The sequence below is a fragment of the Coenobita brevimanus genome, chromosome 33 (genome assembly GCF_032717465.1).
Source record: "Coenobita brevimanus isolate Jiangsu-jjx chromosome 33, ASM3271746v2, whole genome shotgun sequence".
Classification (NCBI taxonomy): domain Eukaryota; kingdom Metazoa; phylum Arthropoda; class Malacostraca; order Decapoda; family Coenobitidae; genus Coenobita; species Coenobita brevimanus.
This window is the reverse complement of record NC_136986.1, coordinates 4558809-4576180: the sequence shown is the minus strand read 5'-3', so window position 1 is coordinate 4576180 and position 17372 is coordinate 4558809.

Genomic DNA, 17372 nt, shown 5'->3' with positions numbered 1-17372 from the left:
GCCTGTTCGGTTGTATCCGAGGCTGAATAATTATTGGATAATTCCCTTGAAACTCGTTTTAAATGGTCAATATGAACTTGTTTCTCTTCGCCACTTGACAGTGACTTAATTAAAACTTTGCTTTTATGTTAATTACTCTGTATCGGCCCTCAGATTTTGGGGATAATTTATTGTCTCTCGTATGAATGATACCGTAAACAATGTCTCCTAACCTGATAGGTGAATCCCTTGCCTTCTTGGTAAATGCCTCCGTCATTTCTTCCTTGGACGTCTTTAAATGTTTTTTGACTCTTTTTGTGTATGTCCTAGAATTCACGTAAACGGAGTTTAGAGTAATCATCGTAATTGTATATGGGCATACTGTCACCTTCTAGGAGCTCATATGGTAGTTTTTTTATCAGTTCCATATATAATGAAATGTGGTGTGTCACCTATGGATTTATTTATAGATCCATTAATTGAGGCTTCTACTCTGGGAATCCAATCATCCCAGCTTGCATAATTTTCACTGAGAATGTGTCGTAGCACATCTAATACTTTTTTATTTTGTCTCTCTACCAACCCATTTGATGCTGGGTGATAGGCTAAAACGTTAACCTTTTTGATGTATTGTTTACATATTTCTTGTAAGATCTCAGAATTAAATTCTCCTCCATTATCACTTATTAGTACCTTTGGGGTAGTAAAGCGACATATTACATTATCTGTTATTGCCTTTGCTACTGTCTCTGCTGTCTTATCTTTAATTGGAGCTAAAATGACATAACGGGAAAAATGATCCGTTGCTACGAATAAGTATAGGTTATTATTGTATGATAATGGCATCTTGAGTAAATCAACAGCGACAACGTCCCATGGTTGATGTGGTACAGGGTAATTACCCATCGGTGCAGGTGTGATTGGGTATCCTTTGTGTTTCGCACATGATTCGCATCTGTCTATATGATTGTTTATATCTTTTCGTAATGAAGGCCAGTAATATAACAGCTGGGCTTGGTTGAATGTCTTATCCTTTCCAGGATATCCTGCATGTGGGCTATCATGTATCGTTTGTAATACTTGGGGTATCATGTCATTAGGTACTGCCAACCGGTTAGTATTTCTTTGGCGTTTTGGTTGTTTAGAGTTAATCTTGTATAATGTATTATTGACCATTGTGAATTGTTCGAGTGGGACATGCAGTTTGGGTAATTGTATGTCATCTCCACTTTCTAACTTATATATAACTTTAGACCATATTGGGTCAAGTCTTTGTGCCTTTGCGATATCATCGTGGTTTGGGATATTTCCTTTGAGATCTAAAGCCGCGACCTGAATTGTGTTCGGGTTCCTAGATAATGCGTCAGCTACTATATTCATTTTACCTTGTATATAATGAATTTGTACATAGTAGTTTTCAACAGTACATTTCCATCTTGCTCTCCTCCCAGAAAGGAGTTTTTTTTAAACATACCCACCAGTGGTTTATGGTCGGTGAATAAGTGGATTTCGTAACCATATATCAAATCTCGAAACTTTTGTAATGCAAAAACCACTGCAAGTGCCTCTAAGTCTGTAGTGCAATAATTTTTCTCTGCACCTCTTGTTTGTCTGCTGGCAAATGCAATTGGTTGATTTTTTCCTCTTTTATCTTCCTGCATCAGTACAGCCCCTAATCCTTTAACTGATGCGTCTGTACAAATAAGAAATGATTTTGTGTAATCTGGATATGCTAAACAAGGTGCATTTGTTAGTTTAATTTGTAGATTGTTAAATGCCCTTTTTTGTTCTTCTTCCCATTGGAATACAGCATCTTTTTTGAGTAGTTGGAATAGAGGAAAGGCTATATGAGAGGACTGTGGTACGAATGACCTATAACACCCAGCCAGACCTAAAAATTGTCTAACTTCGTCAGTCGTAGTGGGTTCAGGAAAATCTCTCACTGCCTGTATTTTGTCATCAGTGGTGTGAATACCATCAGATCTTAATTTGTGGCCTAAGAAATTTATTTCCTTAGAGCAAAATTTGCATTAGGAAGTTTAATTTTTAAACCAGCATCACTAAGCTTTTGTAAAAGTAAGTCTAATTTCCTGAGATGATCCTTAATATTCTTCGTTGCGATTATAATATCGTCAAGATAAACAAATATTCCTTGTCCTAAAATTCCGGACAATACGTAATTCGTAAGACGCTGGAATGTGCTTGGGGCTGTCCTGAGTCCCATTGGCATTCTTGTATATTGATAATGGCCTCTGTTTGTGGAAAAGGCAGTGTATTTAGGTGACTCCTTCGATAACGGGATTTGATAATAGCCGTTTAGGAGATCGATGGTTGAGAATATGTTATTCTCAGGACCAATATTCTGTAGAACGTCGCTTAGCAATGGTATGGGAAATCTGTCTGGGATTGTGTGATTATTTAGTTTACGGTAATCTACTACCGCACACATTTCTCCATTTCATTTGGGCACGAAGAATAATGGGGCATTCCACGGGGAGACTGAAGGCTCAGCCAAGTTTTAACATTTCATCGACATACTGATTTGCAAGTGTACGTTGGGAGTGTGGTATGCGGTAAGCTGGTACGAAAATTGGTGGTGTTTCTGGGTGCACATTAATCGTGTGATTAATCAAGTTAGTACACCCTAATTGTTCTCCGGGCAATGCTACGGTGTCCCTGTGTGTTTCCAGCAGGGTTAGCAAATCATTTTCTTCATCAAATTCACCTGAGTGAATTAAATTCTCTTTTATTCTTTCTCTATCCGTAGATTTTATCTCACTTGTCACTCCAGCTATAACTATTTCCTTCACAGGGGCAGGACATTTTTCAATATTAACTATGCAAGTCCCCTTTTTCAACTGAACTTCCCCATTCATGTGATTAATTATGAATATCTGAGTTTGCCCTTCGTCGTTCGTATGACATAATGCGTTTTCTATTGACAATCCCTTTACTTTACATAATTCTTCTAAGACAAGAACAGTACTATTCCGAAATTTGCTCTTTATGGTAACTTTCATGTAGGAATTAGGTGGTATAACTAAATCATTAGTGAGATGGGCTGGAAAAATTGATAAATCAGTACTGTTATCTGGGTCACAAATTCTGGAGGATGGGGTTGGTGGTGGGAGTGTACCTATACACTCATCTGTTTGTGTATGTTTGTTTAAGCCTTTAATATTACCAATTCTTTTTGGCTCTCTTTTACCAATCGGTGAGGGCTCTGAAGGTATTTCCTCTATGAATTCATTATCAAAGTCTATTCCATTCATTTGTGGGAGTATAGGTATGTTCTCAGCTCTCATGGATCTTAAGCCCAGTAACATATGAGCTTTAATTGCTAAGTTTTCAACGATATAGAAAAATGCAGAGAATGGTCTTGTAGTCTCTGTGAAACTGATATTTAATCTTATCATACCTTTCACTGTAATTTGTTTTCCATCTACCGTGTATAAATCTAAATCAGCTTCATCCAGAAAAGTTACTTTCTTTTTATTTTTAAGAATTCTATTTATTTCTTCATGTGTTATTAAGTTCACTGGAGAGCCTGTATCTAAAAATAAGGAAACGTTTTGATCCTCACATACAGCTGGTATCAAGATACACTCATTTCCCAACATGCCTCCTATGTGAATTTTAGACTTGTTTTTCTTTACGTTTGTTCGTTTTTTGTCATGACTTGGTTTTCCCCCGATTTGAACATAGACACAATTTTTTCTACTGTTTTGCAATCACTGGTCCAGTGCCCTTGGTATCTATGATGCCTACAGTAAGGACCAAATCCTTGTGTCTTTTGGTTGTCCTGTTTTGCTTTGATAAAGCATTCATACCTTGTGTGTCCTGGTTTTGCAAAATAATGACATAGAATGGACCTATCCCTTGACTGTGACCTACGATGTGATTTCCCATAAGTAGTGTTGTTTATGGCACGAGACCTGCTCGGGCTGCGCGAAAACTTATGAAACTGCCTGTAGCCTGGCGTCTGTGATCGAGGCCTCGTCATGTTTGGTTGTTTGGTCTGCCTGCTTTCAGGTCGTGATCGATTTTGTTCTCTGTTTGCGGTAGGTGTAGATGTTTTCACAGCTGATACTGTCTCAGGTACCCTCATTCTACTAAAATGTGCGGATGTGTCGACCACACCTGCTTTACTGCACTGCATCTCTACCTCGTTCATTAAGTCTAGTAAGCACATGCCTGGGGTGTACGCAATCGTCTTGGCGATCTTAAGGGTCCTATCAGGTAATTTACACAAGGCAGCTACATAACCAATGATGTCCACGACGAGGTCTGGGGACATCTTTCCATCATCTGTTATCCAATTTGAGTTTTCCAAAGTAACTAACAATGTTCTTTTGATTGTGGAGACATCAGCAGTTATTTCACTGAGCACATGGTTTGTAGTGTGCTCCCTTACAAGATCTACAATTTTATGTAATTCTGGAATTATACCTGGCAGGAAGTTCATACCTCCAGAAAATTTCTTCAAAAATTCAGTTTTAAATTCATCATATGTCCTAGCACGATGGAGCTTATCTGATCGCAATAAATTGCTTGCTGGACATCTTTCCTGGCTTATGCAAGATGAAAAAATAGCAATTTTCTCTTGTTCATCTAGTATGTGGCGCTTGATGAACATTTGTTCACACTGACTGACTAATGAAATGACATCAATGCGATCTTTTTCTGTGTCAGAGAATTCTGGGGCAGTTTTATCTTCATGGTACACAGACACATGAGGTGTGGTTGTTAGATCATCAGTATTTGTTTCTTGATTCATTTTCACTGTTTGCTCTGTTAATTTAACTTGGACTTGTTTATCGTTGTGTGAGGGAATGGTGGAATATGTACGACCGGACCAGTGAACCCTGTTAAGTATATTGGCATACGTGTGCAAGTCAGCGACAAAGTCCTCACTTGCTACATCAGAGGAGGTTTCCCACTCATCATCTGAAACTGCCGTATTTGTTTCTTGGTCTTTAGTTTGTGGTGAGGTTTGTACAAGGGGTGGGTTGCCTTGGTGCTCTCTTAATTGTGAGTCTGTTGTTGTGGCTAATTGTGTGTCATCTGGTATTAACGTGGGTGGTGGCGAAAATATTCCTGTCATTAAGATATGGTGTTATGAAATACGCCTTTTGTTTATTTATGTCCTAACAAAATAGATGAGTAAATAAGTTGAAATAAATGATAGATAGTGAGTGTATAAGTGTATATATGGAAATAAGTAAAAAAAAAGTTGAATTTAGCTAATTTTAGCACTGAGAAGAAATGAGTAAGTATAATTTTACACACTTGATACAGACCGTAGAGGTGTGTCGATACAAAAGTCGATCTCGGAAGAAAAATGCAGGGTTGACTGAAGATCTCTTGATAATTCTAGTGCTGTGTTGATGGACGATATTACTCAGGAAATTCCATGGCCTGGTGCTTGTGGTGGTTAACAGCTGTCCCAGGCAAACCTCAGCATAGAACGTCGAATTTCCAACTCAATACTGTGGAAATAAATGAGTATGAGTAGGAGCTATGTGAATAATGAGTAATGAGTAGTGGGTGAGAAGTGCCTGGTGTCAGTCAGACGTTGCTTGGCGTGGCAAACTCGCGTTGTGATGTCATCTCAGCACATGGTGACGTCGGCTTCCCACACTGGTAGCTGTGGTGAATACTGAGTAGCGATGCTTAAGCTGGGTGAAGAAAGGTGACTAAGTCGCGTTATAAATGTGGCTCTGGTGTTTTGCTGCGTGTCTTGACCTCTGCGTCAGGGATGGAGGTAGGCGGAAGAGAGTGGTAGGGGTATGTTAGCTTGTTGCTTTAATATTTCCTTTTCTTTACTTGCTTTGTTTTTTATTCTTCTTGCTGCTGCTTGAAGTTACGTGAAGATTATAGAGTTGTTTTGTAGACTTGTAGGCTATTTGCATTGTAGGCTGGATTTTGTAGGAATTCACTGTATAACTGAAGTTAATCTTGTAGAGTGTCGCCTGCTTTTGTAGAAATTCACTGTTGATTCGAAGACGAGGTGCGTTCTTTCGCTGCTACCAAATGTCATAAAAGACTTTGTAGTTACTTGTAGAGAAGTTATCTATTAGACTTGTGGACGAGCGGTTGTTATACTTGAGTTGTTTGTAAGTAGATAATCTTGGTTCCCATTTGTCATGCAATGACAGGAGAGGTAAAGAATAGTATGGGACTATTTTTATTTGTCTTGGAAAAATTAACAAAGTCTCTCACACACGAGTGAAATATAAGTAGAGTCCCGCTAGCTACCTTCCTGTCTCGCTCTCTCTCTCTCTCCCAAGTTGCTAAGCCTTTCTCCCTACTACCTGCCGATTCTATGGCCTCTCTCCTTCTGAGCTCTCTTTCCTAAATTCTGGTGAAACAGGGGTCGTGTCACATGTGTTCCACTGTGATTGGAAAGTTCCAGAAATCTGTGTGTGAGTATGTGTGTATGTCACTAGGCTTTGTTCTCCTGCTGTTTCGCTGACAAACTACCTGCATCATCTCCTGACATTGCTACTTCCTAATCTGTCGTCAGCTTTTCTTCAGTTTAACTTGCAAGATCATTTCCCATTCCCAGGCTCGCATAGAGCTGTCTATCTGTCTATTTATCTATCTATCTATTATGATTTGTAAATATAATATGGACTCATAACAAGTAGAATTAGGGGATAAGTAAACAGTGCTGATATATTTAGTCAGAGAATGACAGGAAAGCCGAAGCCAGTGAGTAGAGAGTTTCAAAAGAATCAAGTACAGGAACATGAGAGCAAGACAAGACGTTGCGTACATATACACAACAGCCACCTTTGGCTTTGAAATGAGTATTTAGAAAGTAGGAGGATGCAGAAAAGGGTTTGCTGTCAGTTGCCTCAGACAGCTGAGTATCGGTTAAAAACAGAAGGTGAGGTTTAGACGAGGAGAGGTGATGTTCAACAGAAAGAAAGTTAGAGGAAAGTCCGCGAATGTTGCAGAAATGAAGAAGTGAATCAGACAGTTTTACACTCAACTCATAGAGTCGTCACCGCGAGAGAGGCGGTTGGTGGGGGCATTTCTGGTCCCCCCCCCTGGGGAGTCCGAGGCAAGGTCTAAATGTGCCAGGTTTATTATAATCTATATAATTATTACGTGTGTCTGTCTGGGCACTTGTATGTATGTGTTTTTTTCTTTATGCACGGAAGAAGGAATCAAAGGCCGGGAGCCTGCAAGTTGTTCATTGAGGAAAAAACTAAAACAAGGTTAAAAAGAGCCAAGTTCAAGATCTAATCATTTAGAGATGTATGGACACACTGCGTTTGAAAGATTGGAGATCATAGGCAATAGGAAATACAGACAGAGGGAGACAGTTCCAGAGTTGTCCTTTTGCATAAATGAAGGACTGCGAGTAGTGATTAACTCTCACATTAGGGAACTGGACAGAAAAAAGATGAGAGTTTGTTGCTAGACGGGTGTTACGAGCTCGAGTTACTGGTGGAGGAATGCAAGCAGAGAGCCCAGACGAGCAGTGACCATTGAAGCAGCGATTAAAAAAGAGATAAAGATGCAACAGTGCAGCTAAAAGACAGAGGTAGAAGGGAACCAGTAGGAGAAGGAGAGTTAATGAGGTGAAAATCCTTTGTCTCCACCTTGTTGAGAACAACTGGATGTGAGGAGCCTCCCCAGGCATGAGAAGTGTACTCTACATAGGAGCGAATAAAACCCAATTATAAAGTCAACAACTGTGCAGGGGTTAAGGAGGCACGGAGTCGGCTTAGCACACCCAATCTCATTTACAAGAGAAGTGATAATTTCTTTCCAAGATAAATCCAGATATAATGAATCCCCAAGTATGTTTAAAGGTGATGCAGGATTGAACCGGATATAATAAAAAATTAGGGGGTTCTCCTGTGGAAGATTTTGTCTATTGATAGATGTTAGATCTGAGGTTTGATGCCTTGAAAACAAGTTAAAGTTTACCCCAATCAGATATATGAGCTAAATCATACATTCGGTGTGCCATAGCTTCATCCCTTGTTTGCTGAAGGAACTGCTAAAATGGAAGCTGCAATAGGTGAATGTAAGGGTGGAGGGTGGAGTCATCAGCGTATGAGTGGATAAGGTCAGATGTAAAGCTTATAAGGTCATTCATGAATAAAAGGAAGAGAGTTGCTGATAAGTCAGAGACCTGAGGAATACAGCTATTGAAAGCTCTAGGAGAATAACGGTGGCTGTCTACAACAGCAGCAATAGAATGAGCAGAAAGGAAGCTAAAGGTGAAGGTAGAGAAAGCTAGAAACCGTAAAAGGGCAGTTTGGAAATTGAAGATTTATGCCAAAATTAAATATTTATGCCAAACAAGATCGAAAGCCATTCAGATGTCAAGTGCAATGGCAAAGCTTTCTCCAGAGTCCCGAGAGGAGGACGACCAGGAGTCCGAAAGGAAGGTGAGAAGATCGCCAGTGGAACGTCCCTGGCGGAACCCATTCAAATGATCAAAAGCAAGGTTATGATAAGAAATATATTTAAATTTTATTGTTAAGAATTGACACCAAAACTTGAAATACAGGATGTTAATGTAATTGGTCGATAGTTAGAGGGCTGGGAATGGTCACCATTCTTTGGAACAGACTGACTGAGAGCAAACTTTCAGTAAGAAGGAAAGGTATAAGTTGACAGACAAAGGCAATAGAGTCCATCTAGGCAGGATGTAAGCACAGAAGCACAGTTCTTGAGGACAACAGGATGGATCCCATCAGGCCCATATGTCTTATTAAAATTGAGGCTGGTGATGGCAGAAAATACATCTATTGAAAACCATTTTAATTTCAGCTATGAGGAAGTCAGAAGGGGGAAGTGATAGGGGAACAGCACCGAAATCGTCCAAGGTGGAATTGGAGGAGGAAGTCTGAGAGAAGAGTTCTGTTTTATCAGTAGAAGAATAGCTACAGACCAATCAGAATGGAAATGAGACGGAAAGATGATGGAGATAAAGTTGTTAGAAGGGTTTTCGGCATGGTGTCAGAAGGAGCAGGAAGAATTGGAGCTTGAGAGTTCAGAGCATTTAGTACAAATGATATTACTTTTAACTGAGGAAAGAACAATTAGCTCAGTTCTGAGCAGGAACACAAAAGACATGAGATTCAGGAGTGGGTTGACTCCAGTACCTTTTGTAGGCCTTCGCTTTGTTGTGGAAAGCATTAGAAAGAGCGTGATTAAACCATTTTCTTTTAAGTATTAGTCTGAGGACATGAGAAAAGAATGTATGCTTCCATGCCCAGGGGTATAACATATATAATGCGCAAGGCACACTCAGATTGCTCCCGGCCATGGAAGCAATAATCATTCCAGGGGTATTCAAAGAAGTATTGTCTGAGGGCCTCCCAATCTGCATCTCCAAAGTGCCACAGCCACCGCTTCTTTGCAAGGTCCACAGGCCTTACTGGAGTGATAGGACAGGTTAAGATGACAATGTTGCGACTTGAGGAGCCCGATGGAGAGGAAACATTAACAGTGTAAGCAATAGGATTAGTTGTAAGGAAGAGGTCGGGTATGTTGGAGCTCTGTGCAAGATGATCAGGGATATTGGTAGGGTGCTGTACAAGGTGCTCCATGTCATTAAGGATAGAAAAGATGTAGGTTTGTCCACAACCTGGATTAGTCAAAGGAGAGGCAGCCAAAGGTTGTGGTGAATATTGAAATCTCCTAGAATAGAGATTTCTGAGAAATGAGAAATCGATAGAATGTGTTCCATCTTAGAAGTAAGACAGTTGGAGAGATTTTCATAGTTACTAGAATTAGGGGATAGGTAAACAGCATAAATATATTTAGTTAGAGAATGACAGGAATACAGAATCCAGAGTAGAGAATTAAGATTAAAGTTCAGGAACACGAGCGCAAGCTATGTCGTTGTGTACATCTACACAAAAACCACCTTTGGCTTAGAAATGAGTATAGGGAAGGAAGGAGGATACACAGAAAGGTTCGCTATCAGTCGCCTCAGACAGCTGGGTCTCAGTTAGGAAGAGAAGGTGAGGTTTACAGAAGGAGAGATGGTGCTCAACAGAGAGAATGTTGGAGGAGGGGCCACGAATGTTGCAGAAGGAAGAAGTGAGCCAGGCTGTGGTTAACGGCATCTCACTGGGTCGTCACCGGGAGAAGAGTGGATGGTCGGGGTTTTGATCTCCCCCCCCCTTCCCTCAGGGTCTCCGAGGCTTAGTAAATATTTACAATTTTTCATTTGTAAAACTTTTAATAGGAATTGAAGTGTGTAATGTGCATGTAGTTTGGTGACGACAGTTAGAGGAACCTGTACTGGAGAGCACGTGGCCTATTCTCTGTGTTATTGAAACAAAGTTCAGCAAAAGGGGATGGTCATAACTTGTCCCGAGGGCTGATGAAATGGGAGCTCCAGCACTCCCTGCATCTGCTATACAGGCCAAAAATTTACAAGCTTCAGTGCTGCATATTTGTTTGGTTATAGATAAAGACCTGAGGAAGGCCACACACACCATATGGACATCGCTTTAGGTTTGGTAAAGAGGGTGTGTGCTCAGTTTCACCTACCCACTAGAAATTTAGGTTTTTTATATATAAAGTGAAACATAGTGTGCAGACAAAGAAATGCAAAAGAACTGAGACTGAACCACTGGAACTGTACTTAGACTTTCAAGTGAAAAGGCACAACCTCCGACACTAGTTGTCCTGTTAGAAATATGCATTGTTAGTAGATTAAAAGAATGGAATTTTGGATGTATCTGCTTACAGGGTAAATTAGGTATTTGACACGATAAGATTTATTCTTGGGGAGGAAGCACAACCTTAATCCTTGATCCTCCACCCCCTCTCCACGAAAAATAAAGCCTAATAGTTTTCAAGGTTCAGGAACGAAATCTCACCTTAAATGCTGGGACTGAGTATTTCAGCCCCAGGACTTAACATTTCTGATGAACAGAAAAGGATTTGATGAATGGATGGAATGAAATCTTTTGTGTGCATTAACCCCTGCGTGCCAGCTAGCTGTCACATTTCAGGGTGTGGAGTGCCACCGGCTGAACGGATATGCTGAAAACACCTTCCCGGCACCCTTTGAACTCACGACCATTTTCTATGACACCCATAGGGTAGGTAGGTACCCAAGGAACCCTACTGATGCATGGCTCAGTCTGTTAACGGCACTCGTAGAGAGTAGAGTGATGTCTTCCTTATCGTCCTCGGCCGATTCCGATTGCATCATTGACCCCCGTGAAAGTTCTACCTTTACCACTGGGGTAAGGGCTCAGTGACTGAGCTGGTGTGTGGGAAATTGTAAATAGTAAACAGATATTTACAAGTGTGTTTTTTTTATATGTAAGTGAAATGTAAGATATAGGTTACATCTAGTGTTATGAAATAAGTGTATTAATGATAAGTTTTCCAAGTGCATTGTAATAAGTGTTACTGTTTATGGTAATCTGTGAAACAATGATTGGAAATACCTTGAGTAAACCTCTCTAGTACAATGAAAGAAAACCAAAAGTACTTTGGAGAGAAAGATCACCTGGTTGGCTGTAACTAAATTTTTTCCCTCATTACTCAGAAAATAATTGTGAATATGTGAGCATTAGTGTATTTGTGATGTGAATTACAGAAAAGATAAGTTGTGTTAAGATTAGTAATATTTTCATAATGCCTCTGATTAGTACAAATTAGTCACAATTTCTGTACAAGTAATTACTTCATACTCAACCATAGTTCGTGAAACAGCCAGAACATGTACTTGTCAAAGTGCAATTACCCGTAATCGTGATGTCAATTGCAAATATAAGTGCCGTAGTTGGGGGAAATTATTATAATTGAGGCAAGAAGTACAGAAAATAAAGAGCGATTCTTTTCCTATTCATCTTCGGGGCATTATGGCACTATGAAATGGGCAGAAAAAACTATGGGGAGCCACATGAACCGAGTGATGACTCATCCTTTCGGTGGTGAGCAAGAAAAAGTTGAATGAGTGGAATATTCAGAGAGGCCAGGCAGTGTTACAATCACCACTCCAGTCAGTGTTGCCAATGCTAGCCAGCGAGTCCAAGGTCACTGACAGTGGCGCACACCCGGATTAGCCCGCCAAAACACGGAAAACCAGTCATCTTTAACGTATCCTTACTCATTGACAGGACCACCTGCACACTTTGAGATAATTTCATTTGAAAGAGGAAGAGTTGAAGAGTCTTCTGTATAGGTAGTTTCTTCTCTAGTTATAATAATTTGGAAAATATTAGGGTTTGAAATAAGGGTACTTTTGCCAAAATCTCGGAAATTCCCCGTAAGGAGTGAAAGATGGTGGGAAAGCCCTGGTGGATAAGGGTTAATATGGACTAAAATAGGTCCTGTGGACCAATAAATGTAAATACTGACCTCCATTTCAGATTCTCGATCCATCATCACCCCCCTCCCCCCAAAAAAAAAGTTCTCCAAGATCAGTAGATGAATTACTGGGTGTGTTATTTGGTGAAGAAATGTGTGTGATTGCTGTTTCGTCCATCCACGAATTTGTCTACCTTTGAGGATTTCTAAAATACCGGAATCAATTTTCCGTAATATAGGTAACTCTAGCAAAGATGGGTAGCACTGCTAGTTGAATGTAAACACGGTTTGGCTTAACATTACAAACAGAGGGAGGGTTAATGTTGATTTCGTTGTCAGAGGCTCATCCTTAGGTAAGTCCAATGGACTGCAGAGTGAAGGTGCCCTTTTCTTGTAGTCCACAATCTTCCTTCCTGGAGAAAAGGAGTGAGCTGCAAGATACTATATAAACAGACTGTGGATCCTCAGTGCCAGTGTGTGAATGTGCCCCTCTCCATTTTCTTTCGATTAAATAATATTAATGACCAGATGGGCAAGTCAGCATTTAGTGAGCTGTAGAGTTAGCTCCTTTCACTTCTGCTAGATGCAGCAGGGAAATATATCCCCAAAATCGTGGAAATAAATGCAGCCTAAAAAAAGGGAATGCTAGCAAACGTGAGTACAATCCTCAAATATCCTTACCCCATTACCCCTTCTCTGTCCTTCCTTTGCTCAACGCTGATGTTGGCAAGGCAGGTCATTCTCTCTATCAGTGCAATGCATGAGCAACACCTGGGGACAGCATCCATCCTATACGAGCTGTGCACCAGCATCTTCTCGACTCTGTGCTACTACTTTCACAGTTGCATGGTAAGCCTTCATCTTGGAGGAATTGCCTTTGTTTCATTTTTTTTTTTTTTTGGCATTTTTCTTTCCTGGTTTCAGTATGTTAATTTCTAATTTGCAGCCCCACACTGTGCACAGCTTTTCAGTCGATATGATAGCCGTGGTTTGCTTCTGCCATGCTAGTCTGTTGCGGATTGGACTGCTGTCTTAGTATACGACATCTGAAAATACATTTTCTAGTGTCGCTCGTAGCTCCTCATTGAGCAGAGATTTCATCAAGTAGAGCAAGCTTCCTCTACTGCAGCGGCTCTCAAACTTTTTAGTGTGTGACCCTATTTGGAGTATTTCAAGACTTTGCGACCCATAAGGTAGAAAAATCAGAGAGAGAGAGAGAGAGAGAGAGAGAGAGAGAGAGAGAGAAACCGGTACATAACCTATTGTAGTTAATATGAATATGCTAATAGTGTAATAAGGATAATTACAATTTCAGTTAAGTAAATAAAATACATTGTAAGCATTAGGCCTATTCTATGTCCCTGCGACCCATCAAAATTCCTCTCGCGACCCACCTTTGGGTCGCGACCCATAGTTTGAGAATCACTGCTCTACTGCACGGTGCTCATCCTAGACTCTGCTCGCATGGAGCTATGACATATTTTGTTCAATTTGTGATATTTTTCGTAGTTACAAACTTTTTGGCTTAATTACCTTAAGTCCCAAGGTCCACACAGTGGTCTGTCTGTCCAAGGATGACGAGCTATTTCCATCACGCTATACTTTTCCTCTCAGGCCAGATTTTAGTTTTTTACTCTTCATAATGTCAATATAGTGCAGTTTTTAGTATGGTGTTTGAGAATGAGGTTAACAACTTTTTCTCTGTATTCTAACTAGGTAGAAATCTTGTCATGTTATGTTTACCGAGGCCATAATTGGTCTAGTTAGTATGTAGTGTGTGGCTTGCACAATTGTGCAAATGTTCTGGTTCTGGCATCACTACCACAATGAGTTATGTTTCACACTACTGTACATCTTATATACATAGATGCATTTATTCATATTTAATGGATATGTATTATAGTGTTGAGATGAATAACCAAATACATCCTCACTGTTGAGTGTGGTGGGAGAGAGAGAGAGGCCAGACATGCTAAGGCTAGCACTTTTCGATGTAAACAGGGAGATTGAATGAAGAGTGAGGGAAGGGAATAAATTGTGTATATAGCTCAGTTTTGGGGAAATATATGTGTTAATACTACATATACGGTTAATACTGCCTAATTGAGATATATGATATGCATGGTAGAGTCGTAATTTACACCTACTTGTGTCCCTATCTCTATATGTCCGAGAGATAGTGACATCTCTTAATTTTGCTGACCTGTGCTGGTTCCCAGGCTGGGGAACGAGGCGGTCAGATACATTCTAGTTCTTGCCAGCAGTAGACGCTCTGTTCCGTTATCTCTCGTGTCACAGCTGTATCTTTGTGGCATAATAAAGAGGGAGAAACACACTTGCTCCTGGTTTTCTGATTAACAAGACATGCTACATGCTCTTAATTCCTGGGCTTATCAGTCACCAAAGTCTCGGTGGCCAGCTGTGGAATTCAGCAGAGTCTATGCCGGGGAAACATTAATTTGGTGGCTCAGTGCTGGGATATGAAAAGTGCTGAAAAGAGACTCTAACTTGTGAAGTAAGCAACCCTTGGAAATGCTCATGTTGCATCTCAATCTCAAGTGAATAACAGAATATCCAAGAAAATCCCCCTTTTGCAAAGGGACTATTTGCGGAGTGAGATAAAGGATAGAACAGTGAGAGAAGGAAAGTCAGAGTAGTGAACTTGTTCTCTCAAGATTAGTATCTCTGTCTCTAGTGAGATTTGGCGAGATAGTTCTCTGTTACGAGGGAGAGCTCAAGACCGGCACTAAGAGGGGTGACATCATCTTCAGGGCATCTGGCAACCCTGGTGAGGCGCGAGCGGCGAGAGAGCGGCAGTCGACTGAGGCAGGCGTGGAGAGTATGTCTCAGCGTGTCTGGAGGGATGAGACCTGGGCGAGTGTGTGTGACTTCCATGGAATTGCAGTGCGAATCAACCTGGATTTCATCATCATCTGAATACACCTATGTTAGTGTACATGCATATCATTCCACGAGACATTCACTCTGTGATCAGCACACGGTAATATGGGAAATGTGTGAAAATAAAGGTTTCCGAGTCCTCTCTAAAATTTTAGTTTTCTGTGTATCTTGTCTGTGTCCTGATCTCTGTTGCTAAGCCCATAACTAAACTATTTGTGTATGTCTAAACTTCCTGTGACTGGGAAGGGAATATATACTGGCAAGGATTAGATGGATAAGCTGAGAAAGTTGGGGCGAAAGATTAAAAAAGATATGAAACAAGCAACACCTGAGGAAGGAGCTGTCTCTTTACAACAGGTACAGTGGGAATTAGTATGGTGAATCAGACTTATCAGGCTTAGACTTACGTGAGTGGAGAGCAGAGAAGTTGGATAAGATTGTACAAGTGTTGGATGATATGGGTGCAGGAAATTTGGGGAATAGACTTCGTAGCCAGGACACTTCTGGGCAATTAGATACTCAGGAAGACTTTAACACTTTGTTTGCATTCTGGACGTACATATTAAACAGTGCCTAAGTGTCAACCTAGTTCTGAAATGGCCACTGGTCTTACTGACGAAGGCATTCCTAGTGCAGATGAGACTATGAACATTGGAGAACAGGCTGCAGCAACACCCAAAGACACTCTAAAAAATCCACAAAATCCACTACGCTCTGAAATTAATCCAGCCACTTATGTACCCACTTTCACCTCAGGCATGTTTAGCACCCCACAGGCTTTTGGACAGCAGGGGCAGTATCATTTATTTCCTAAAGCTCCTTATGCTAATCCTTGGGGCCTGAATACTAACAGTGTTGGCATGCAAACCCATGTTAATAATCCTATATGGCATGTACCTAGCCCTTTCAGGCACAGTCGCGCGATTCGCGTGATGTCGGCTTGCACTCCGCCAGACACAGTCACGCGACTCGCGTCCTTAAGGCCCCTTCAAGGCCCAAAAATATTCGTCAGAAAAAAACTTATAGGCCGATTTGCGTGATTTTTTGGCGCGTCTTAGGGTAGCCAAGGCCTACTGGAGGTAAGTCATTGGCAACACTGCTTTGCCTTATCAGCCTCAGCCCGCTCCCTCCAACCTCAGTGTTTGTTGAGCAGTCAGCCAGTGATGTTTGACAGCTCGTGGTTCCCTTTAAATCGTCCATAATTCTCCTCCTCTTGCCCAAGGCAAAGACCCTATTGAATCAGTGAGATAATACATTGTATGTGAACATATAGTGATGTGATATTGTTGATGGAACATTCATATATGTATTGAAAAGCAATTCTGGCCGTTAGCAATCGTTGGGCCTTGGAGCCAGACACATGGTCAGTGTAGCGGGGTTGCACCACTCCACCCCCGGGGGTAGGCCGTATGGCGTGAGTGGAAATACGTATATAAATGAAGCCAAGGCATAAATATATATTGTGTGAAACATACTGTGGATGGCTTGGTGAAATTATGGAGCCAGCAAGCGTTATGTGTGGCATGAAACAGTGTTGTGAAGGGGCAAACCTGAAGTTGGGAGGGAGAATTACCGGTGTTTTTAGGGCTGGAATTATTGTGATTCTGATAGTGTAAATGCGTATGGAATTGTATGAAATATACGTCAAACAAGCTGCGAGTTTCCGTGAACGAGTGTGGTGTGTGCTAAAAATAGCGTTGCCTCATGCTCTCAGGGAGAAGCTGACTCACACACACACACTACATAACTCCTTATCTTCAAATCCGTGGTCTAACTGGATCAACACCCCTGGAGAAGTGAGTTCTGCAAATTTTGTTGATATATGTAATAATCTATTACCATTACCTCTCACACTTTCAGACAAATATCCATTTTCTCCTACAGATTACACATATGAAAGAAAGTAAATCTCCACAGCAGTAACTATAGAAGAGTTATGTTTATGTGTAGTAGGTTATAACAATAGAAAAACATCCATGGAAGATGTAATGGTCTGTACAGATAGGGGAAAAAGAAAGTTAGTAGCATAGTCTTCAGGCCGGTGTACGAGGAAGAAACAGTGTGTGTAAAAGTTGGTAGCGATCGGAAGAGTAACCTCACTTTGTCGGCCAATTACTCGAAAACTATTAGACTTATCGATTTCCTGTTACAACCATCATCAATACCACTAAATTCTACGTAAGATC